This window comes from Rhynchophorus ferrugineus, unplaced genomic scaffold (genome assembly GCF_030347505.1).
Source record: "Rhynchophorus ferrugineus isolate W39M unplaced genomic scaffold, kcgeb_rfMv2 rfM3, whole genome shotgun sequence".
Classification (NCBI taxonomy): Eukaryota; Metazoa; Arthropoda; class Insecta; order Coleoptera; family Curculionidae; genus Rhynchophorus; species Rhynchophorus ferrugineus.
This window is the reverse complement of record NW_027472582.1, coordinates 4,610,467-4,627,214: the sequence shown is the minus strand read 5'-3', so window position 1 is coordinate 4,627,214 and position 16,748 is coordinate 4,610,467. Positions and strand designations below refer to the sequence as shown.

Below are 16,748 nucleotides of genomic sequence, written 5' to 3'. Positions count from 1 at the left end.
GATGCGTGTATCAATTTGACAGCTGTCTAATCACTTGTTTGTGAATTATAGTATTTCGAGTGAAGCAACTTTTGTTATTGTGGAAAAAATGTATAAAAAGGACTTTCGCGTATTTATAAAATATTGCTTTTTGATGGAAAAAAATACAGTTGAAGCAAAAACTTGGCTTGATGCCGAGTTTCCGGACATTAACTCTGGAAAATCAACCATCAAGGATTGGTATGCTAAGTTTAGACGTGGTGAAATGAGTACCGAAGACGGTGAACGCAGTGGACGTCCAAAAGAGGTTGTTAGCGACGAAGGCATTAAAAAATCCACAAAATGATTTTGAATGACCGTAGATCGAAATTGAATGAAATAGCAGACACTCTAAAGATATCAACTGAACGTATTTTAGTAATTTAATATAGTTGAAAGTAAAAATTAGAAATTAATAAAAAAACCAATGATTTTTTCAAAAAATTTCCAATTTTTTAAGATCCTATTATAAGGTATAGTCGATGTTATAATTGTGAAGGAATTGTGGATAAACTGTTTTCACACCTTTAGTTCAGTAGAAACAATTTTGAAGCTTTCATGATTTCCTACGTTATTCCCAATATTGAAATGGAAAAATATACAAATAGTTTCCGTTTTTTACAGAAACTACGTCTCGCGGAACCCTAATATCCCCAACACCAAAAAAAAAACCGAATTTATTTATATATTTCAACATGCACGTAAGAACTACAAAGATGTTTCGCGAGACTATTAAAGTGCGAAAGAGGAAAAAACATATCAAAGGAAACATTAAAATTCCTCCAGTGGTTTTGAAGTAACAACGTTTCAGCGCTAATGATGAACTAATGCGAGTTTCTTATTAGAAAACGAATATTCTCCCAACTAGACTACATCATATTTAATTTATAAACAACAAGGTCTTGTTGTTTCTCTCCAAAATAAACTACAATAGTAATTATGCCTAAACGTTAAAAGTAACTGCTTTTAGTTGGAATTCCATTGATATTTCTTATTGTTATATATTTACATTTTAGGTGTGTCACTTAATCTTAAAGGATATCTGAGTCTTCAAAAATTATATACATACATACCACTCCAACTTAGAAAATGTAAAAACCTATAGCAAACAGTGCAGAATTGGGTCTGTATAACAATCTTGGCTGATTTTTTTTCTGAAATGTGATTTTGTAGGAATGAAAATTAACAACAACCTGTAACTAGTACCACCAAAAATCCTGTGTGTAGTAGACCCAGCAAAACTTCTGGTTCTGTCTCTAATATCTCAAATAACAACGTTTGAAAACTATGGCGTGAGCTTTGAAGGAGGGTATAGACAGATTTGAGAAGAAATCTGGCTTAATCTGAAGAAGTTTGTTGTCCCTGAGGTTTGGTTTGGTGAGACTATTTATGCATAGCTTTCAAATTTGTATCTGATAGTGCCACAAATATGTGAAATAAATCAGAAAATGGCATCTAGGCATGAGGAATGAACGTTCATATGAGTATGAACAATTATACGAGTAATTTTTCTGTAGAGTCCATGATGGCAAGTTCGAAAAGATGATAGATAAAAATGGAAGAGTTTGCTAGTGAGAAGTATTAGTTATGAAAGCTCTAAGCAGAGGAGAAATAAGAGGATGTTGATGGAAAGGCTAATGATATGATTTGAATAGGCATACCTAAGTGATGATTTTGACACAGAAGAAAAAGTGCGTTCTGTGCAGCCAAAACAATTTGAAGGCATGCTCAATGATGATCCGTATAAAACGTAAAAGGAATATACAGAATTGTTAGGAAACCATTATTAATCGCTTGATGAACATGGAGATAATCTAAAAGCTTGAATATTTTGTGCTGTATGGGTTGTATGATGCCAAGACATTGAAAAGCGTTGGGATATGTGTGAATTGATGCTACAACGGCAAAATCGGAAAGGTTTTATGCATAATATTGCTTCTGGTGATGAAAAGTGGATCCATTATGATAATCCAAAGCGAAAAAACCATGAGAACTACTTAGTCATCCATCAACATCAACATCAACAATAAAGCCGAATATAGCTTAACTAAAGCTCAAAGTTAATGCTCTGTATTTAGTGGGATTAGCTTGGTGTGGGTATCATATAACAATGCAAAAATGTAACAAATAACAATGTTTTTCTTCAGCATGACAACGCTCGTTGCAAATAAGGTGAAAACATACTTAGTAAAGTTAAAATAGAAAGTGCTATCCCGTCCGTCGTATTCTGCAAACTTTGCTCTTTCTGATTACTACTTGTCTCGATATATGATTCGTGACCTGTCGCCGCAACGCTTTATTTCTTTTGAAGATAGCCAAATATGAGTTGATTCGTGGATAGCCTCAAAATATATATCGTTACTTCGATATGGGAAAGTAGCGGCTATTGATGGACAATAGTTGGAATAAAATATATTGTACCGGTTTTCAACAATAATGCTTCTATTAAAAAAATGCTATGAAACTAATTTATAGGTCTAATAATTATGCAGGCGATTATAATTAAACTTTTTGCAGGAGTAGACAGTTATAGATTTGGAAGGAGAGGTCTGAAAACCGGTAGAAAAAGACGAAGGTGAGATATGAGGTTATGAGTAAACATTATTAATTTTTCATAAAGCTACTTTTGAGGTAGACTATGACCAAGAATTCTCTCGTACTGCAAATAAAACTGACGCTAAAACGCTAACTTTGAAACTGAATTTCAATGTTAACCTCTTTGGGTTTATGTTAAGCGTTTTTGGTGTTCGCGACACCAATAATGAATTAGTAAACAAATATGTCCTCGTACATACACTAACTCCTCTCCGAAGAACCAACATTCTTACCAAAAAAAAAACATACGAGTTTTGATTAAGAAAATGCTTCACCAAAACCAGCGAATAAAATGATCGTAACTGCAGATATATTCAAGCAATTCTGACTCAGTGTGTTTGGTTTCAAGAGGATTATTTTCACTGGCCTCAAAAAGTTATATTCGGCGTTTAATTGTATGAATCAGTGAGATACTGAAATACATTTTATTTTAATAAAATGCGCCATGTTATTCGTCTTTTTTTTTCGGTGCAGGCACAGAATAATTGAATTAACATCAATATGACTAAGACCAATATAAAAATAAAAAACAAACCTGCTTGGATTTGTGCATTTTTACAACTTTCTTTCTTTGTTTTTCTATGGCAGGAGGTTTTGGTTTTTATGTCTAAAATAACATATTTTATGGTTTCTGGCGTGCATTCGATATATAATATTATTTTTGACATCACTGGTCTAGCCATGATTGTTAGCTGAATTATTCTATCGTTCTTGAATAGTATCTTCTGTGAGTTGAAAGATTTAGTTTATGAAATAGGGTAGGGTAATGTAGCTGTTTAGTGAATTGGTTTGGTCTTTGGTAGTAAAAATAATATTGCCAAGAAACAAATTTGAATTTGTGCCTTTTTATTACTTTTTTTTGTTTTTCTATGACAAAAGGTTTTGGTTTTTATGTGTAAAATAACCTATTGCAATAAGAAAAATAGCAGTTAAGCGTTAAAAATGCTATTTTTCCACTAATTGATAAATAAAGGGGATATAATTTTTATACATTATATTTAATATCTTAAAGAATAAAACTTTCAGTATATTCCCATTTAAAATTGTATTATTGGGTTAATGACAAATTTTTCATGTTTGTTAAAGATAATAATTGTCAGATTAGATATTGTTTTTTTGTGCTTTGAAAATGTTTCATATGAGTATTAACCAATATATAAATACAATATTATTTTAAAACAACTTTTTGTTAATTTTTGTTAATAACTGATTACTACTTTATATATGGTAGAGCGCATTCTATGTTTTTTTATTTTGTGATCGATACTTTTGGCACATTTAAGAAAAATGGCGTATGAAAAGTAAAAATTCGTAAAACATTATATTGGCGGTATTTACCAAACATTGACCCATCTGATCATTGTCTCTCTATTACTCTACGTAGTTTAGTTGGCACCGACTAGTAACAATAACAGGTCAATTGAAAAGTCCCCGGCCTGACAGCTAAATTTCGTTACTAGAATTAAATCCATATGTATTTTAGTTAGCCCTACCCTCAAAAGATGCGTGTACAAATTTGACAGCTGTCGGATCATTACTTTGTCAATTATAGCATTTTGAGTGAAGCAACTTTTGTTATTGTCAAAAAAAATTGATAAAAATGAATTTCGCTTGTTGATAAAATATTGCTTTTTGAAGGGAAAAACTACAGTTGAAGCAAAACTTAGCTTGATGCCGAGTTTCCGGACACTGCCTCAGTAAAATCAACTATCAAGGATTGGTATGCTAAGTTTAGACGTGGTAAAATGAGCACCGAAAACGGTGAACGCAGTGGACGCCCAAAAGAGGTTGTTACCGACGAAAACATTAAAAAAATCTGCAAAATGATTTTAAAAATATCAACTGAACGTGTACATCATATCATTCACGAATGTTTGGGTATGAGAAAGCTCTGTGTAAAGTGGGTGCCGCACGAGCTCACTTCTGGCCAAAAACAACGACGGATTGATGATTCGGAGCAGTATTTGAAGATGATTAAGCGTAATAAACCCGAGTTTTTGCGTCAATATGTGACAATGAATGAAACATGGTTCCATCATTTCACTCCGAAGTCCAATCGACAGTTATTCAAGTGGACTGCACACAGTCCAGGCTGGCAAGGTTATGGCGTCTGTATTTTGGAATGCGTATGGACTAATTTTCATTGACTACCATCGAAAAAGGAAGGACCATCAACAGCGACTATTAGATATCGTTATTGGATCGTTTGAAAAAGAAAATGCTGCTTTACCAAGACAGTGCACCGTGTCACAAGTCAGTGAGAACAGGTCGGTTCCTCATCCACCGTATTCTCCAGATTTGGCGCCCAGTGGCCATTTCCTGTTCTCAAATATCAAAAGAATACTTGCTGGGAAGAAATTCTCGTCGAATGAAGAGGTGATCGCCGAAACTGAGGCCTATTTTGAAGCAAAGGACAAATCGTATTACAAAAATGGTATCGAAAATTAGGAGGGTCACTATATTCAGTGTATCACCCTTGAAGGCAATTATGTTGAATCAAAAAAACTAATTTTGTCAAAAAATGTGTTTTATTATGGTAGGCCGGGGACTTTTCAATTGACCTGTTATAATAAGTGATTTAAAAAAACGTTATTTCGATAAGGCTTATGCTCCTAGTCTAAAAGTTGGATGAAATCGCTGCAAGAACGACAATAAATTGTTATAGACAATATTTTGGATACAACAGAAGATTCTCTGTTTTATAATAAATGCCTAGTTTATGATATATACAGTAAGAGCGATGAGATTGGAATTTTGAATATTTTTCAATTTCAATTTCCAAATAATCTGAATGAAATCTAAAAAATGTAGCGTGAACATAAGAAGACAGGTATTACAGTGTACTTTATAACGGTATTATTTACGGTGAATAATCGCAGCTACGTCTATCTCTGTGTGGAGTGCTATTTTCAAATATTTAATCTAGCTTGGGTCCACATGACAATATCGACGTCACGATACCAACAAATCCCCAAATGTTTACACGACAAATTTTTCATAAAAATTTAATGATAGCGCCGATAGGCTTGGCTCCAATGAAAACCAATTTCTGCGATGAATGTTAAAGGGGTCCGGGAGGGACAAGCGCGAATATTTCGTATAGTCGCAGTGGAATACTTTTCCAAATGGAACCGGCAGTTGTAATTTTTTTTTAACACGAAAAAGCTTTTTATTTCTGTTGATTCTCAATAAATTTTTAAAAATATCACGGAACGTGCAAGGCTACTCACTATTAATATGAATTTTGTTATTCATTAAAAGCAAAATTATTAATTCTTCATAAAGCTACGTTTGAGATAAACTATGACCAATAATTCTCTTGTACTGTAAAAAAACTGATACTAAAGCACCCACTTGATTGATTTTTAAACACTATAGTTAATGTCCAAAGTTAGTCCGTGTTAGTTAGTGTTCAAAGCTAGTTTGAAGCTGAATTTCAATGTTAATCTCTTTGGATTTATGTTAACCGTTTTTAGCGTTCGCGACAGCAATATTGAACTGCTAAACCAATATGTCGTCGTACATATACCAATTCACCTCGGAAGAACCAAAATTCATGCCAAAAAACATATGAGTTTTGATTAAGAAAATTCTTCACCAAAACTAGCGAATAAAATATTCGTAACTGCAGATATATTGAAACAATTCTGACTCAGTGTGTTTGGTTTCAAGAGGATTATTTTCACTGGCCTCAAAAAGTTATATTCGGCGTTTAATTGTATGAATCAGTGAGATACTGAAATAAATTTTATTTTAATAAAATACGCCATATTATTCTTTTTTTTTTCGGTACAGAAATTAGGGACATGCAGCTTTTTGAGGGATATAAGGCATCCTTTTATACACTCTTACAGGGCATAGGGTTTAAATGGTGTAAAGATAACCGTCGTACAGGTTTAATATAACTTCCAATCATTACCTTAAAAAGAATTAAATTTTTAAAGGCATAAAATAGGACCAAGGAAGAAACTATTTGAATTTGTGTATCTTGATGAAACTTGGATATTTCAAAATGGTTCATTGTGACACTCTTGGCAAGACGGTAACAAAAAAAACTGTAAAGACAACAAAAATTGATGGAAAAAGGTAAAAGTTACAATAACATTCGATTAGGTTTTGTTGATCATTATATTTATTAATAATTAATTGCAGATGTATTACTGGTCGAGAAGGATATTCCATCAAAAACTGCTTGGATATGTGGGAGGAAGCATTTTCAACCATAACACCTTGGGATGGACCCGATTAGATATACAAAGGAAGTAATTGATAAATGGGGGAATTCACAATGTCACATACAATTCACAAAATTAACAGTTTAGTTATTGAATTGAACAATGAGTGGGAAAGTGAAAGAGACTGAAGGAAATTTTCAGGATATGTGATAATGCTGTACAATGCTAGAAATTCCTGAGGCAGAGTGATGAGAATGGAAACAACTAAAGATATGAACATAATTAATTGAATAGAACTGTAGAAAATGGTATTGTAGGGCGTAAAAGATTTGTGTGCACAGATATGATTGTAATTGTTCTAAGTTATATGTAAAGTATTTTGTAGATATGGTAAATGTATTAGACAGAATTCAGTGATTAATTTTATGAAGATTGGTGTACACAGATAGTAGCAGAAGAAATTAAATATACAGTGATACCAAGATGACTTGACAAGTAAACACACCATTGAAGGAAATAAGAACTAAACGAAAAAAGTAAATTTGCTCTCGAATGAAAGTAAAATACGTTTATCAGATAAACAATTGTTAATTAGGTGGATTAGGCCTCCAGGGGGATACCACTACATAAAAAACGTGCCTAGAAACTCAAAGATAGTGCGGAAAAGAGTTCAATGTAAATAAACCAAATCTTACCTGCAAACTATTATAGATGCGTTCTTAATTGTAGTTTTAAGTCTTTCGAAAATATATGTATTAGATGTATTATAATGTTAAAATAAATTATATTTGATAACGTATTTGTTCAATTATTTAACTGAACTAAAACTCAGAGTTAATTCGGCAACATTGCAATATTTCGACGTCACAAATATCCATGATCCATTACTAAAAAAAACTTTGAATAGACTATAGTAGTGTGTTTTCATCCTTACCAAAACCAAAAATACGAATTAATTAATTTATTTAGAAGACGAAAAAGAAAAACACGTTAATAATTCTCCAGATCTGACCCCCAGCGACTATTTCCTGTTCTCAGATCTCAAAAGAATGCTCGCTGGGAAGAGATGTTCGTCGAATGAAGAGGTGAGTGACGAAACTGAGGCCTATTTTGAAGCAAAGGATAAATCGTACTACAAAAATGGTATCGAAAAGTTGGAGGGTGGCTCTATAAGTGTATCACCCTAGAAGGAAATTATGTTGAATAAAAAGGACTAATTTTGTCAAAAAAATGTGTTTTACTGTGGTAGGTTGGGGACTTTTTAATTGACTTGTTGGAAATTCCTTTCCCGTCTTCCTTATCAATTACTCTCAAGGGGAACTGCAATCTTTCCTTTATCAGCTTTGATTTAATTTATCTCTGAAGGCAGAATGCAAGAGCGGCATGATTATAGTGTACGAAAGCGACCACAAGCTATTTATTCCTTTTGAACTGATATGGCGCTGTACGATTAGTAATAATATAGTATGCTGAAATCAATGTTAATTAAAGCCTAAATTGTTTAATAACATCTACAAAGAATCTATTGTCATATCTCCGTGGAGCACTGTTTACCATAACACGGTTACTATTTTAATTTTGAATAATAATATCATCTGTTGTTCACAACATTCTATATTACAACATATCTGCCAAAAATTATATTTGATAACAAAGTTGTTCAATTATTTCATTTAGATTAGAATTTCGTTGTATGTCAAAGCCAAACTGAACTGAAACTCAGAGTTAATTCGATAACATTCCAATATCTCGACGTCACAAATATCCATGATTCATTACTAAAAAAACTTTGAATAGACTATAAAAGTGTGTTTTCGTCCTTACCAAAATCAAAAACACGAATTAATTAATTTATATAGAAGACGGAAAAGAAAAACACGTTAATAATTCATTTCTAAAAGTAAGTCGATATTTGCATATTCCAGTTTCAAAACTGCAACGGACAAAGAACAATATGCACGCCTAGTTCGCCTCGTGAATAATTCATTGGGGTTTCAATCAAGGCGCATAGTTTACCTAGACTGAGCGAAAATAAATTTCCAGCCAGTGTTTTTCTGCTCGATTATTACGCCGGTCCGGAATGACACGCAGCACTCCAACAAAAACAGACACCCACCAGAGGTTATAATCCCGCTGATGTATGGTAATAAATGCGTCGCATCCACTCGCCCCTTAAATTCATCTTCGTCAGCTTTCGTCTATAAGTTAAAGCACGTGTTATGTAGATTTTTCTCTCGGTGATAACGTTTTACCACTCTTTGGTATCTTCAACGGTATTAATTATAACAGAAACTGATGGCGGGCATTGCTCGATATACTATTTATCTCATTTGGGAGTCATTCCTTCAGAACAGTAAACCTTTTTACGATCAGCTATATTTTTAAACGTAGCGAAAGTATTTAATAAAAGGGACCATATATCTATAAACTCTTTAAAATGTTAAATTCAGAATAAAGTTCTGAGAAATATTGTGGATGCACCAGCCTGAGGAAATTAAGAGACTCGCAACAAGATACGCGGAAATACTCTATTCCCATGTAAACATCGTGTGCAACAAGTGCTGTAACTCTTAGACAACCAAACGGTGTGATCTTGCGTAGTTTTGTAATGAAGTGAACTAAATGATAAAAACACTGAAAAGTGCTATTAAGTAATTATTTTATTAGATACTAAATAATATATTCCTAGTCAACTATCTGGTTTTCAGTCACTGCAGAGACAAATTTGAAGTTGTAAGTTAGTATGATACGTCCGAGCATGTAACCTAATCAGCCCATAAAATTTATCGGATTATTAGATGTCTCTAAAATTCTTCAAAAAATTAGTGATAATAATTAAGCAAAAAGTTTAGAATTTAACAGGTCAATTGAAAAGACCCCGGCCTGACACATAGATGGCGTTACTAGAATTAAATCCATATATTTTTTAGTTAGCCCTAAACTTCGAAAGATGCTTGTATACATTTAGACAAAAAGGAATTTCGCGTGTTGATAAAATATTGCTTTCTGAAGGGAAAAATACGGTTGAAGCAAAAACTAGGCTTGATGCCTAGTTTCCGGACACTGCCCGAGGAAAGTCAACCATGAAGGATTGGTATGCTAAGTTTAGACGTTGTGAAATGAGCACCGAAGACGGTGAATGCAGTGGACGCCCAAAAGAGGTTCTTACCGATGAAAATCTACAAAATGATTTTGAATGACCGTAAATTGAAATTGAATGAAATAGCAGACACTCTAAAGATAGCAACTGAACGTGTACACCATATCATTCACGAATATATGGGTATGAGAAAGCTCTGTGTAAAGTGGGTGCCGCGCGAGCTCACTTTTGACCAAAAACAATGACGAGTTGACGATTCGGAGCAGTGTTTGAAGATGATCAAGAGTAATAAACCCAAGTTTTTGCGTCGCTGTGTGACAATGGGTGAAACATGGCTCCATCATTTCACTCCGAAGTCCAATCGACAGTTATCCGAGTATACTGCACACGAGGAACCCGCTCTAAAGCGTGGGAAAACACAATAGTCGGCTGGCAAGGTTATAGCATCAGTATTTTAGGATGCGCATGACAGAATATTAATTACTTTCAAGGGGAACTGGAGTTTTTCCTTTATCAGCTTTGATTTTATTTATCTCTGAAGACAGAAATCAAGAGCGGCATTATTATAGTATACGAAAGCGACCCCGAACTATTTATTCCCTTTGAGCTGATATGGCGCTGTACGATTAGTAATAATATAATATGCTGAAACCAATGTTAATTAAAGCCTAAATTGCTTAATAACATCTGCAAAGAATCAATTGTTATATCTCCGTGGAGCACTATTTACCATAACACGGTTACTATTTTAATCTTGAATAATAATATCATCTGTTATTCACAACATTCTCTATTACAACATATCTGCCAAAAACATTTCAAAATTAAATTAATAAAAGACCCATTTATGTATTATTATAGCTTACTTTGATAGTATTTATTAAGTCAGTTCAATAAAACTTTTGATAATGTGTTTAACAGTTAAACAGTCTCGAAAAAAGTATTTTCGAGAAAAACGCGTTTGAAATGTTGCCTTTGGACGCTGAGTTAGATAGTTAGAAAACAGCTATATCTCCGAAAATAATTTAATTTTTGAAAAATCCTCTTAAGGGCATATTCTTACCTTTTTTTTTAAAGTTTTTTCAAATTTCTTGACCAGAATATCCCCTTAAAAGACAATAGGACGTCGGTAACAACTATAAACACAACAAATTGATAATTAGGAAGCCCACACAATCAATTACATGACGTAATGGCAAATTAGCAAGTTTTATCCACAACAGAGCAATTTCAACGTCAGTTACAAGCCTATATTAATCGAAAACATGAGACAATACACTTCCAATTCAGCGAACGACAGATATTGAACATGTCAATTAGCCGTTAATGAAACTCCGACCGGGCAATTAAACGAATGCATCTCCAGTAAAGTAAAGGCAGCCCTGTTTGTATTTAATAAAATGCATCCGGTATTGTCGAATACCTGGTAAACCATTTCACCATTTCCTCGTTTTAACCGGAATAAATCATTGAAGTCAAGGTAAGTAGAAAGTTACGAGGTGATAGAAGATTAAGGTTAACTGGTATTTTATTTGTTATATCAAGGAAAAATAGTACGGATTTTTCTCTAACAATGTCAGTCTCGTATCCTCGGACCAAAGCATTCTAGGTAAAATACATTACATGGAAAATATAACGCTAAGATTTTTTTCTAAGAGTTGTTTAGGTTTTGTGACGTTATCTTTAAATTTTTGGGGTGCTGAATCCTAAAATGATTTCGTTTTTGTCATAGGACTATACGTTTCTTGACAATTTGAGACATTACAGTTGAAATAAAAGAGAATACACTTTACAAATATTATTTACAAACCATTATCGATACACATATTTTTTAATCTTATATACGTTCACGAAAACCTTTTATTTTTCCCAGTGAGGTTTCTGTTTTTATTTGTTTTGTCCCCCTGAAACGTTTAACAGTAGTCTTATATCATTGAGCTACTCCATTTACTTTGTATTTTTCCTCCATGCTCTTCATTCTCATCTCCAAATTATTCGGAAAGTAGTTGGAGAATGAAGAAGGCATGAATGAAAAAATATAAGACTCATTAAGCAACGTAAAGCTAAAATATTTTTAGCATTATTTTGACGTTTTGTTTATAGCTAGGATTTTTGTGTTTGTCTTCAAATTTTTCTATAGCCTTTTAAATGCAATCCATCCTTCTTTTTGATGACCGTGATGAATTATGGGTAAGTCGTCTAATGTCTGACCTGACGAAAACACTTTCCTTCACCTTTGGTTCTTAGAGACATGGAAAAGTATATGTATTTGAAGTAATTTGTAACTTTGGGAAGTGATTTTATAAATTGCTTTATCAATCTCAACTTTATATACAGCGGTGGTAAAAGAACTTTATGTTCCAATACGGTAGGGATGCCAATGCTTCTTGAAGTACGTTCTTCTCGCTAACATTAAGACGGCCAATGCTTTTTGTTCATATATAACATAATATGTCGCAAAATATAACTTTTTGAACCACCATTGTTCAGATTATAGATTTTAGTAATATTATTGAGATATTGGCAGATGTAACAGATTAACCTTAAAAATATATGAGGCGTGGTTTCAAAAATTCAAGTGGTCTTTTCGATGCGCAAGACAAAGAATATTCTGGTTGAGAGAAAAAGTTTGAAAATTCGAAACTACAAAAGTTATTGAAGTTAGAGGCTGATTTAGAGTTAAGAGGCCCAAGAAACGATTAGCGACTGATTACGGGCAATGGGCAATACGACCACATCAATTGAATTACAGGCAAATGGAAAATCGAAAAATCGTCTGTGAAATATTTCTTCAAGGGTATAATCGAAAGTTATTTCTGTATCGAGTAGTAATGAGTGATGAAAAGTGGAATTATTGTGAAAACCCTAAGGGCCAAAAATCATGGCTATAACCTGGAGAAGCCGGCTGATCGACTCCAGGACCAAATCGTTTTGCTCAAGGGACAAAAAAGTGTGCAAAATGTATAGAATCAAATGGCTAATACTTTGAATAAATAAATTATTTCATTTTCTTGAAAATTATGTAGATTTTTTCGAAAAAAAGCGGTACACCTGATATTAGTAATTAAGAAAAATTATCTAAAAAACTATCCGGAAGCTTTTCCTGGAAATATTTTGGTTTATTTTTATTAAAATTCATTTTTAATCGTAAACAAGAAATATATTAAATTGTACAACTTTTCGAATATTCTTCAAGACCTCCATAGACAAATGGAAGGACATTTAATGATTTTATAAACAAGCGCAAACGTAGATCCTCATCACGTATCGATCATCACGTCCTCAATAAATATAACAGCCGACTCCTGTGCTGCATTTTGCACAGATAATAATATCGATTGGATGACACGTTTTATTTGCCTTTTCTCCCTCTGTTACTCCACGTTCCGCACATACCCTATCATAGGATCGATCGATATTTTATCTCTCGCTTTATAACGTTCCGTCTTAACCTCAACCTCAACCTCAACTATAAAAACGACCCCGTCTCGCAGGGGAATTGCGTTCGCTGTTTATTATTTTATTTGTTGGCTTGTTTTGCGTACGCTTAAAAATACACGTTCTAAACTCACTCACCACAAGGTCGATGCGGTCTTGGGGAGATGTATTGGGGTTTTGTGGGGCAGTAAATTTGTACCTTTTTTGCTTTTAAATTGATGATTTTATGGAAACAAACAAATTTTGTAACGAAATATCCGAAATATGTAGTTAATTGGAAGAAAATCTAAATTATCCGTATATAATAAGTTGCTGGGTCTATGTACGAGGGTGGTTCAAATATGATAGAGAAAAACGTGCTACCATCTACATGGCGCACACATGTATGTTTTGGAGGTCGTGGCTTGAGTATGTAATAGCTGGGTCCCTTACGAACAGTGTGGTATAGTTTTCGTCGGGCGTGCTATGACCATGAGTGAACGTCAAGTGCCGAGCGCCGTAGCGTAACGTATTGTCATTCGTTTTTTAGTGTGGAAAGGCGTTAAAACGACGGAATTTTTTCTGCGTTTGCGAAATCAGTTCGGTAGTGAGTGCCTGAGTAGGGCTGCCGTGTTTAAATGCGCCAAAACATTCAAGCATGATCCTCGACCGCGAACCAGCATCACACCAGACATCATTCGCCGCGTATAACAACTCATTTTGGAGGACAGTAGGATGAACGTTCAAGACATTTCGGCCGAAATCGGCATCAGTATTGGTAGCGTAGAGTCTATCATTCCACGAACACCTTCAATATCGCAAAATAACGGCGCGATAGGTTCCTAAACTGTTGAACGAGCAAAAATTTACGCGGTTAAATGTTTCTCGCCGCTTGCTGACCCGATACGAGGCGGAGGAGGACGGTTTTTTAACGCGAATCTTCAGTACAGACGAGACATGGGTACACTATTGCACTCTCGAAAGCAATATGTTGTGTAACGAGTGGAGGAAGAAGGAGAAAGAGGCGCCAGTCAAAACGAAGACAACCAGGTCCGCGGGTAAGGTTCTGTGTACGATGCTCTGGGACTGGCGACGCGTGTTTTACGTCGATATCCTGCGCACCCAACGTATCATTGATGCTGCATTCTACTCCAACCTTCTGAAGGTTACGAAGGTTACTTCACGAAGTGCGATTCTTCTCCAGGGTAACGCTCGCCCTCATACCGTGCGTCTCACGCTCGATACAATATCGGAATTAGGGTTGGCGGTATTGGAACACCCCCTCTATAGTCCGGATTTATCACCCTGCGACTACCACATGTTTGCACCACTGAGAAAATCCATTGGAGGCTAAAGATTCAACACCGACGACGAGGTAGAGAAGTTCGTCACATGGCTGTCCGAATTGTCCAAGGAATTCTTCGATACCGGCATCAAAAAACTTCTGGAAATATGGAAAAAATTCGTAACTGGTGAGGAGAAATACCTAGAAAAACTGTAAATCTTTGTAAATGTTTTCAACAGTAAATAAACGTGTCAGAGTATTTGTTCTATCCACCCTCGTATAATGGAATTCAGTTATTGGATGTTTTCTGAAAAGTAAAATCAATATTAAAAAAAAATCTATTTATTACATTTTTACTAGTCGTTGCCAACTAAACCTAGGTATATATCTAAGACGACCTATCAGCCCTATCTTACTGTCTGGTGTAATAACGTTTATGTATTCACACTGCTGTTTTTTTATTAAATGCATCTCACTATACTGCATTATACAAGATAAAATGGTTTGATTTTTTTGAGTCTGCGTCCTGTTCTGGTGTTATTCCAGAGTTGTATTAATTCGATATGAACATGAGAATGGAGTCTGTCCTTATGTCTCCTTGAGACTTTCTTTCTGAGCGACAGTCCGTATCTGAAGCTCTCTGTATAAGTACTCAGTCCTGTAGCATCTGGGTGCACCTACAATACTTTTCAGGGCTTTGTTCTGAAAAACTTGTTTTGTACAACGTAGGGCAAAAATCCAGCATTCATTTTGATTGCTTATAACTTTGCTCAAAGAAAAGATAAGTAAGTTTGGTTCTTATTAAAGTTTATTTGGCTAAACATTATCATAATTATATTAAATTTATCTGTCTATTTAAGGTATTTTTCATGACATCCTGCAACACCTGAGGCTAAATTTCTTCAATTTCATGACGAATATTGTCTTTAAGATGTTGAATCGTTTGGGGCTTATTCACATAATTTTTTAAGTTAAGAAAACCCATAAAAAAAGTCTGGTGCTGTTAAATCCAGAGATTTGGCTGGCCATGTTAAATCGCCACTTTGCGAAATTAGTTTTCGTGGAAAAACGTCATTCAATAATTTAATAGTTGAACGAACTATGTGCGCTGTGGCTCCATCTTGCTGAAACCACTGAAGGTTCTCGCTCTTCCATTTCAGGCACAAGAAAATTTCGAATCATGTCTTGGTACCGTTCAGCAGTAACAGTAACTGCAACACCTTGACCATTTTCACAAAAATAGGGACCAATGATGTTTCCAGCATGACTACCACACCATACAGTTATTTTTAGTGGATGTAATGATGTTTCACATGAATTAATTGAGGATTGTGTATTCCCCAAAACCGACGGTTCTGTTTGTTGATGTGGCCACTGAGAAGAAAATGAGCTTCATCGCTCAGTATCAATTTAGGCAAAAAATCTTCAATTTCACCAGACAGCCTTAGCATTACTGTGCTTAACTCGTTGATCAGGATCTTTCGGTAACAATTTTTGGACAAATTGAATTTTGTACGGGAACATTTTCAAATCAGTTTTCAAAATTCACCATAAATGGCCGTAGAAATATATAGAAACTGGGAATCACGTCTACGAATTGATGTTTCTGGAGATTCTGCAACATTGTCGCGCACCAGAGCCATATCTTCAGCGTTACGAGGCGTCCGTTGTTCTCCAGAACGAAGCCTGTCCGCTGTCGCCTCGTATTGTATTACGAAAATATGTAAACGATAAATTGTGGTTTTGTGAGGCACTGGACGATGAGGATTTTCGATGCACTGAGTGGCAATAATGGAACGATTATTTTCAATAAATATTGTCACTATTTCTGTTAGTTCTTGTGACATATATTTATCCATAATAAAATATGGACGTCGATACAACCCAATGGTTGAAGCAAAAATCTAATATCTCTAGAGATGTTGATATAAAGTTTTTAAAACACTGCAATTTCTGTTCATACTGTTTCTGTGTGATCTTAATTACGTACAAAACAAAACGACGAAAGCTTATTGAAACGAAATTTAACATTTTTATCGATTCGTATAAATGTGCGCCCGAACAATTTTATAAAACCCACACCACTGGAAGTCGGATCATCGATATTTCTACGTTTTACAACGAACATATCTTAGTCTCAACTATAAAACGCCTCCAT

The 16,748-nt window shown here is 34.5% G+C and overlaps 1 protein-coding gene and 1 long non-coding RNA gene across 2 annotated transcripts in view; one reads left to right on the top strand and one right to left on the bottom strand.

Annotated features, from left to right (window-relative positions):
- Window positions 1-16,748, bottom strand: part of LOC143193752 (uncharacterized) — a 103,140-nt gene that overhangs the window by 12,892 nt on the left and 73,500 nt on the right. The gene's annotated exons all lie outside the window — the stretch shown is intronic.
- LOC143193750 (uncharacterized) lies at window positions 6,466-6,895 on the top strand. The gene is made up of 2 exons (XR_013005091.1): window positions 6,466-6,699; window positions 6,766-6,895. It is a non-coding gene; the product is annotated as an uncharacterized LOC143193750 (long non-coding RNA).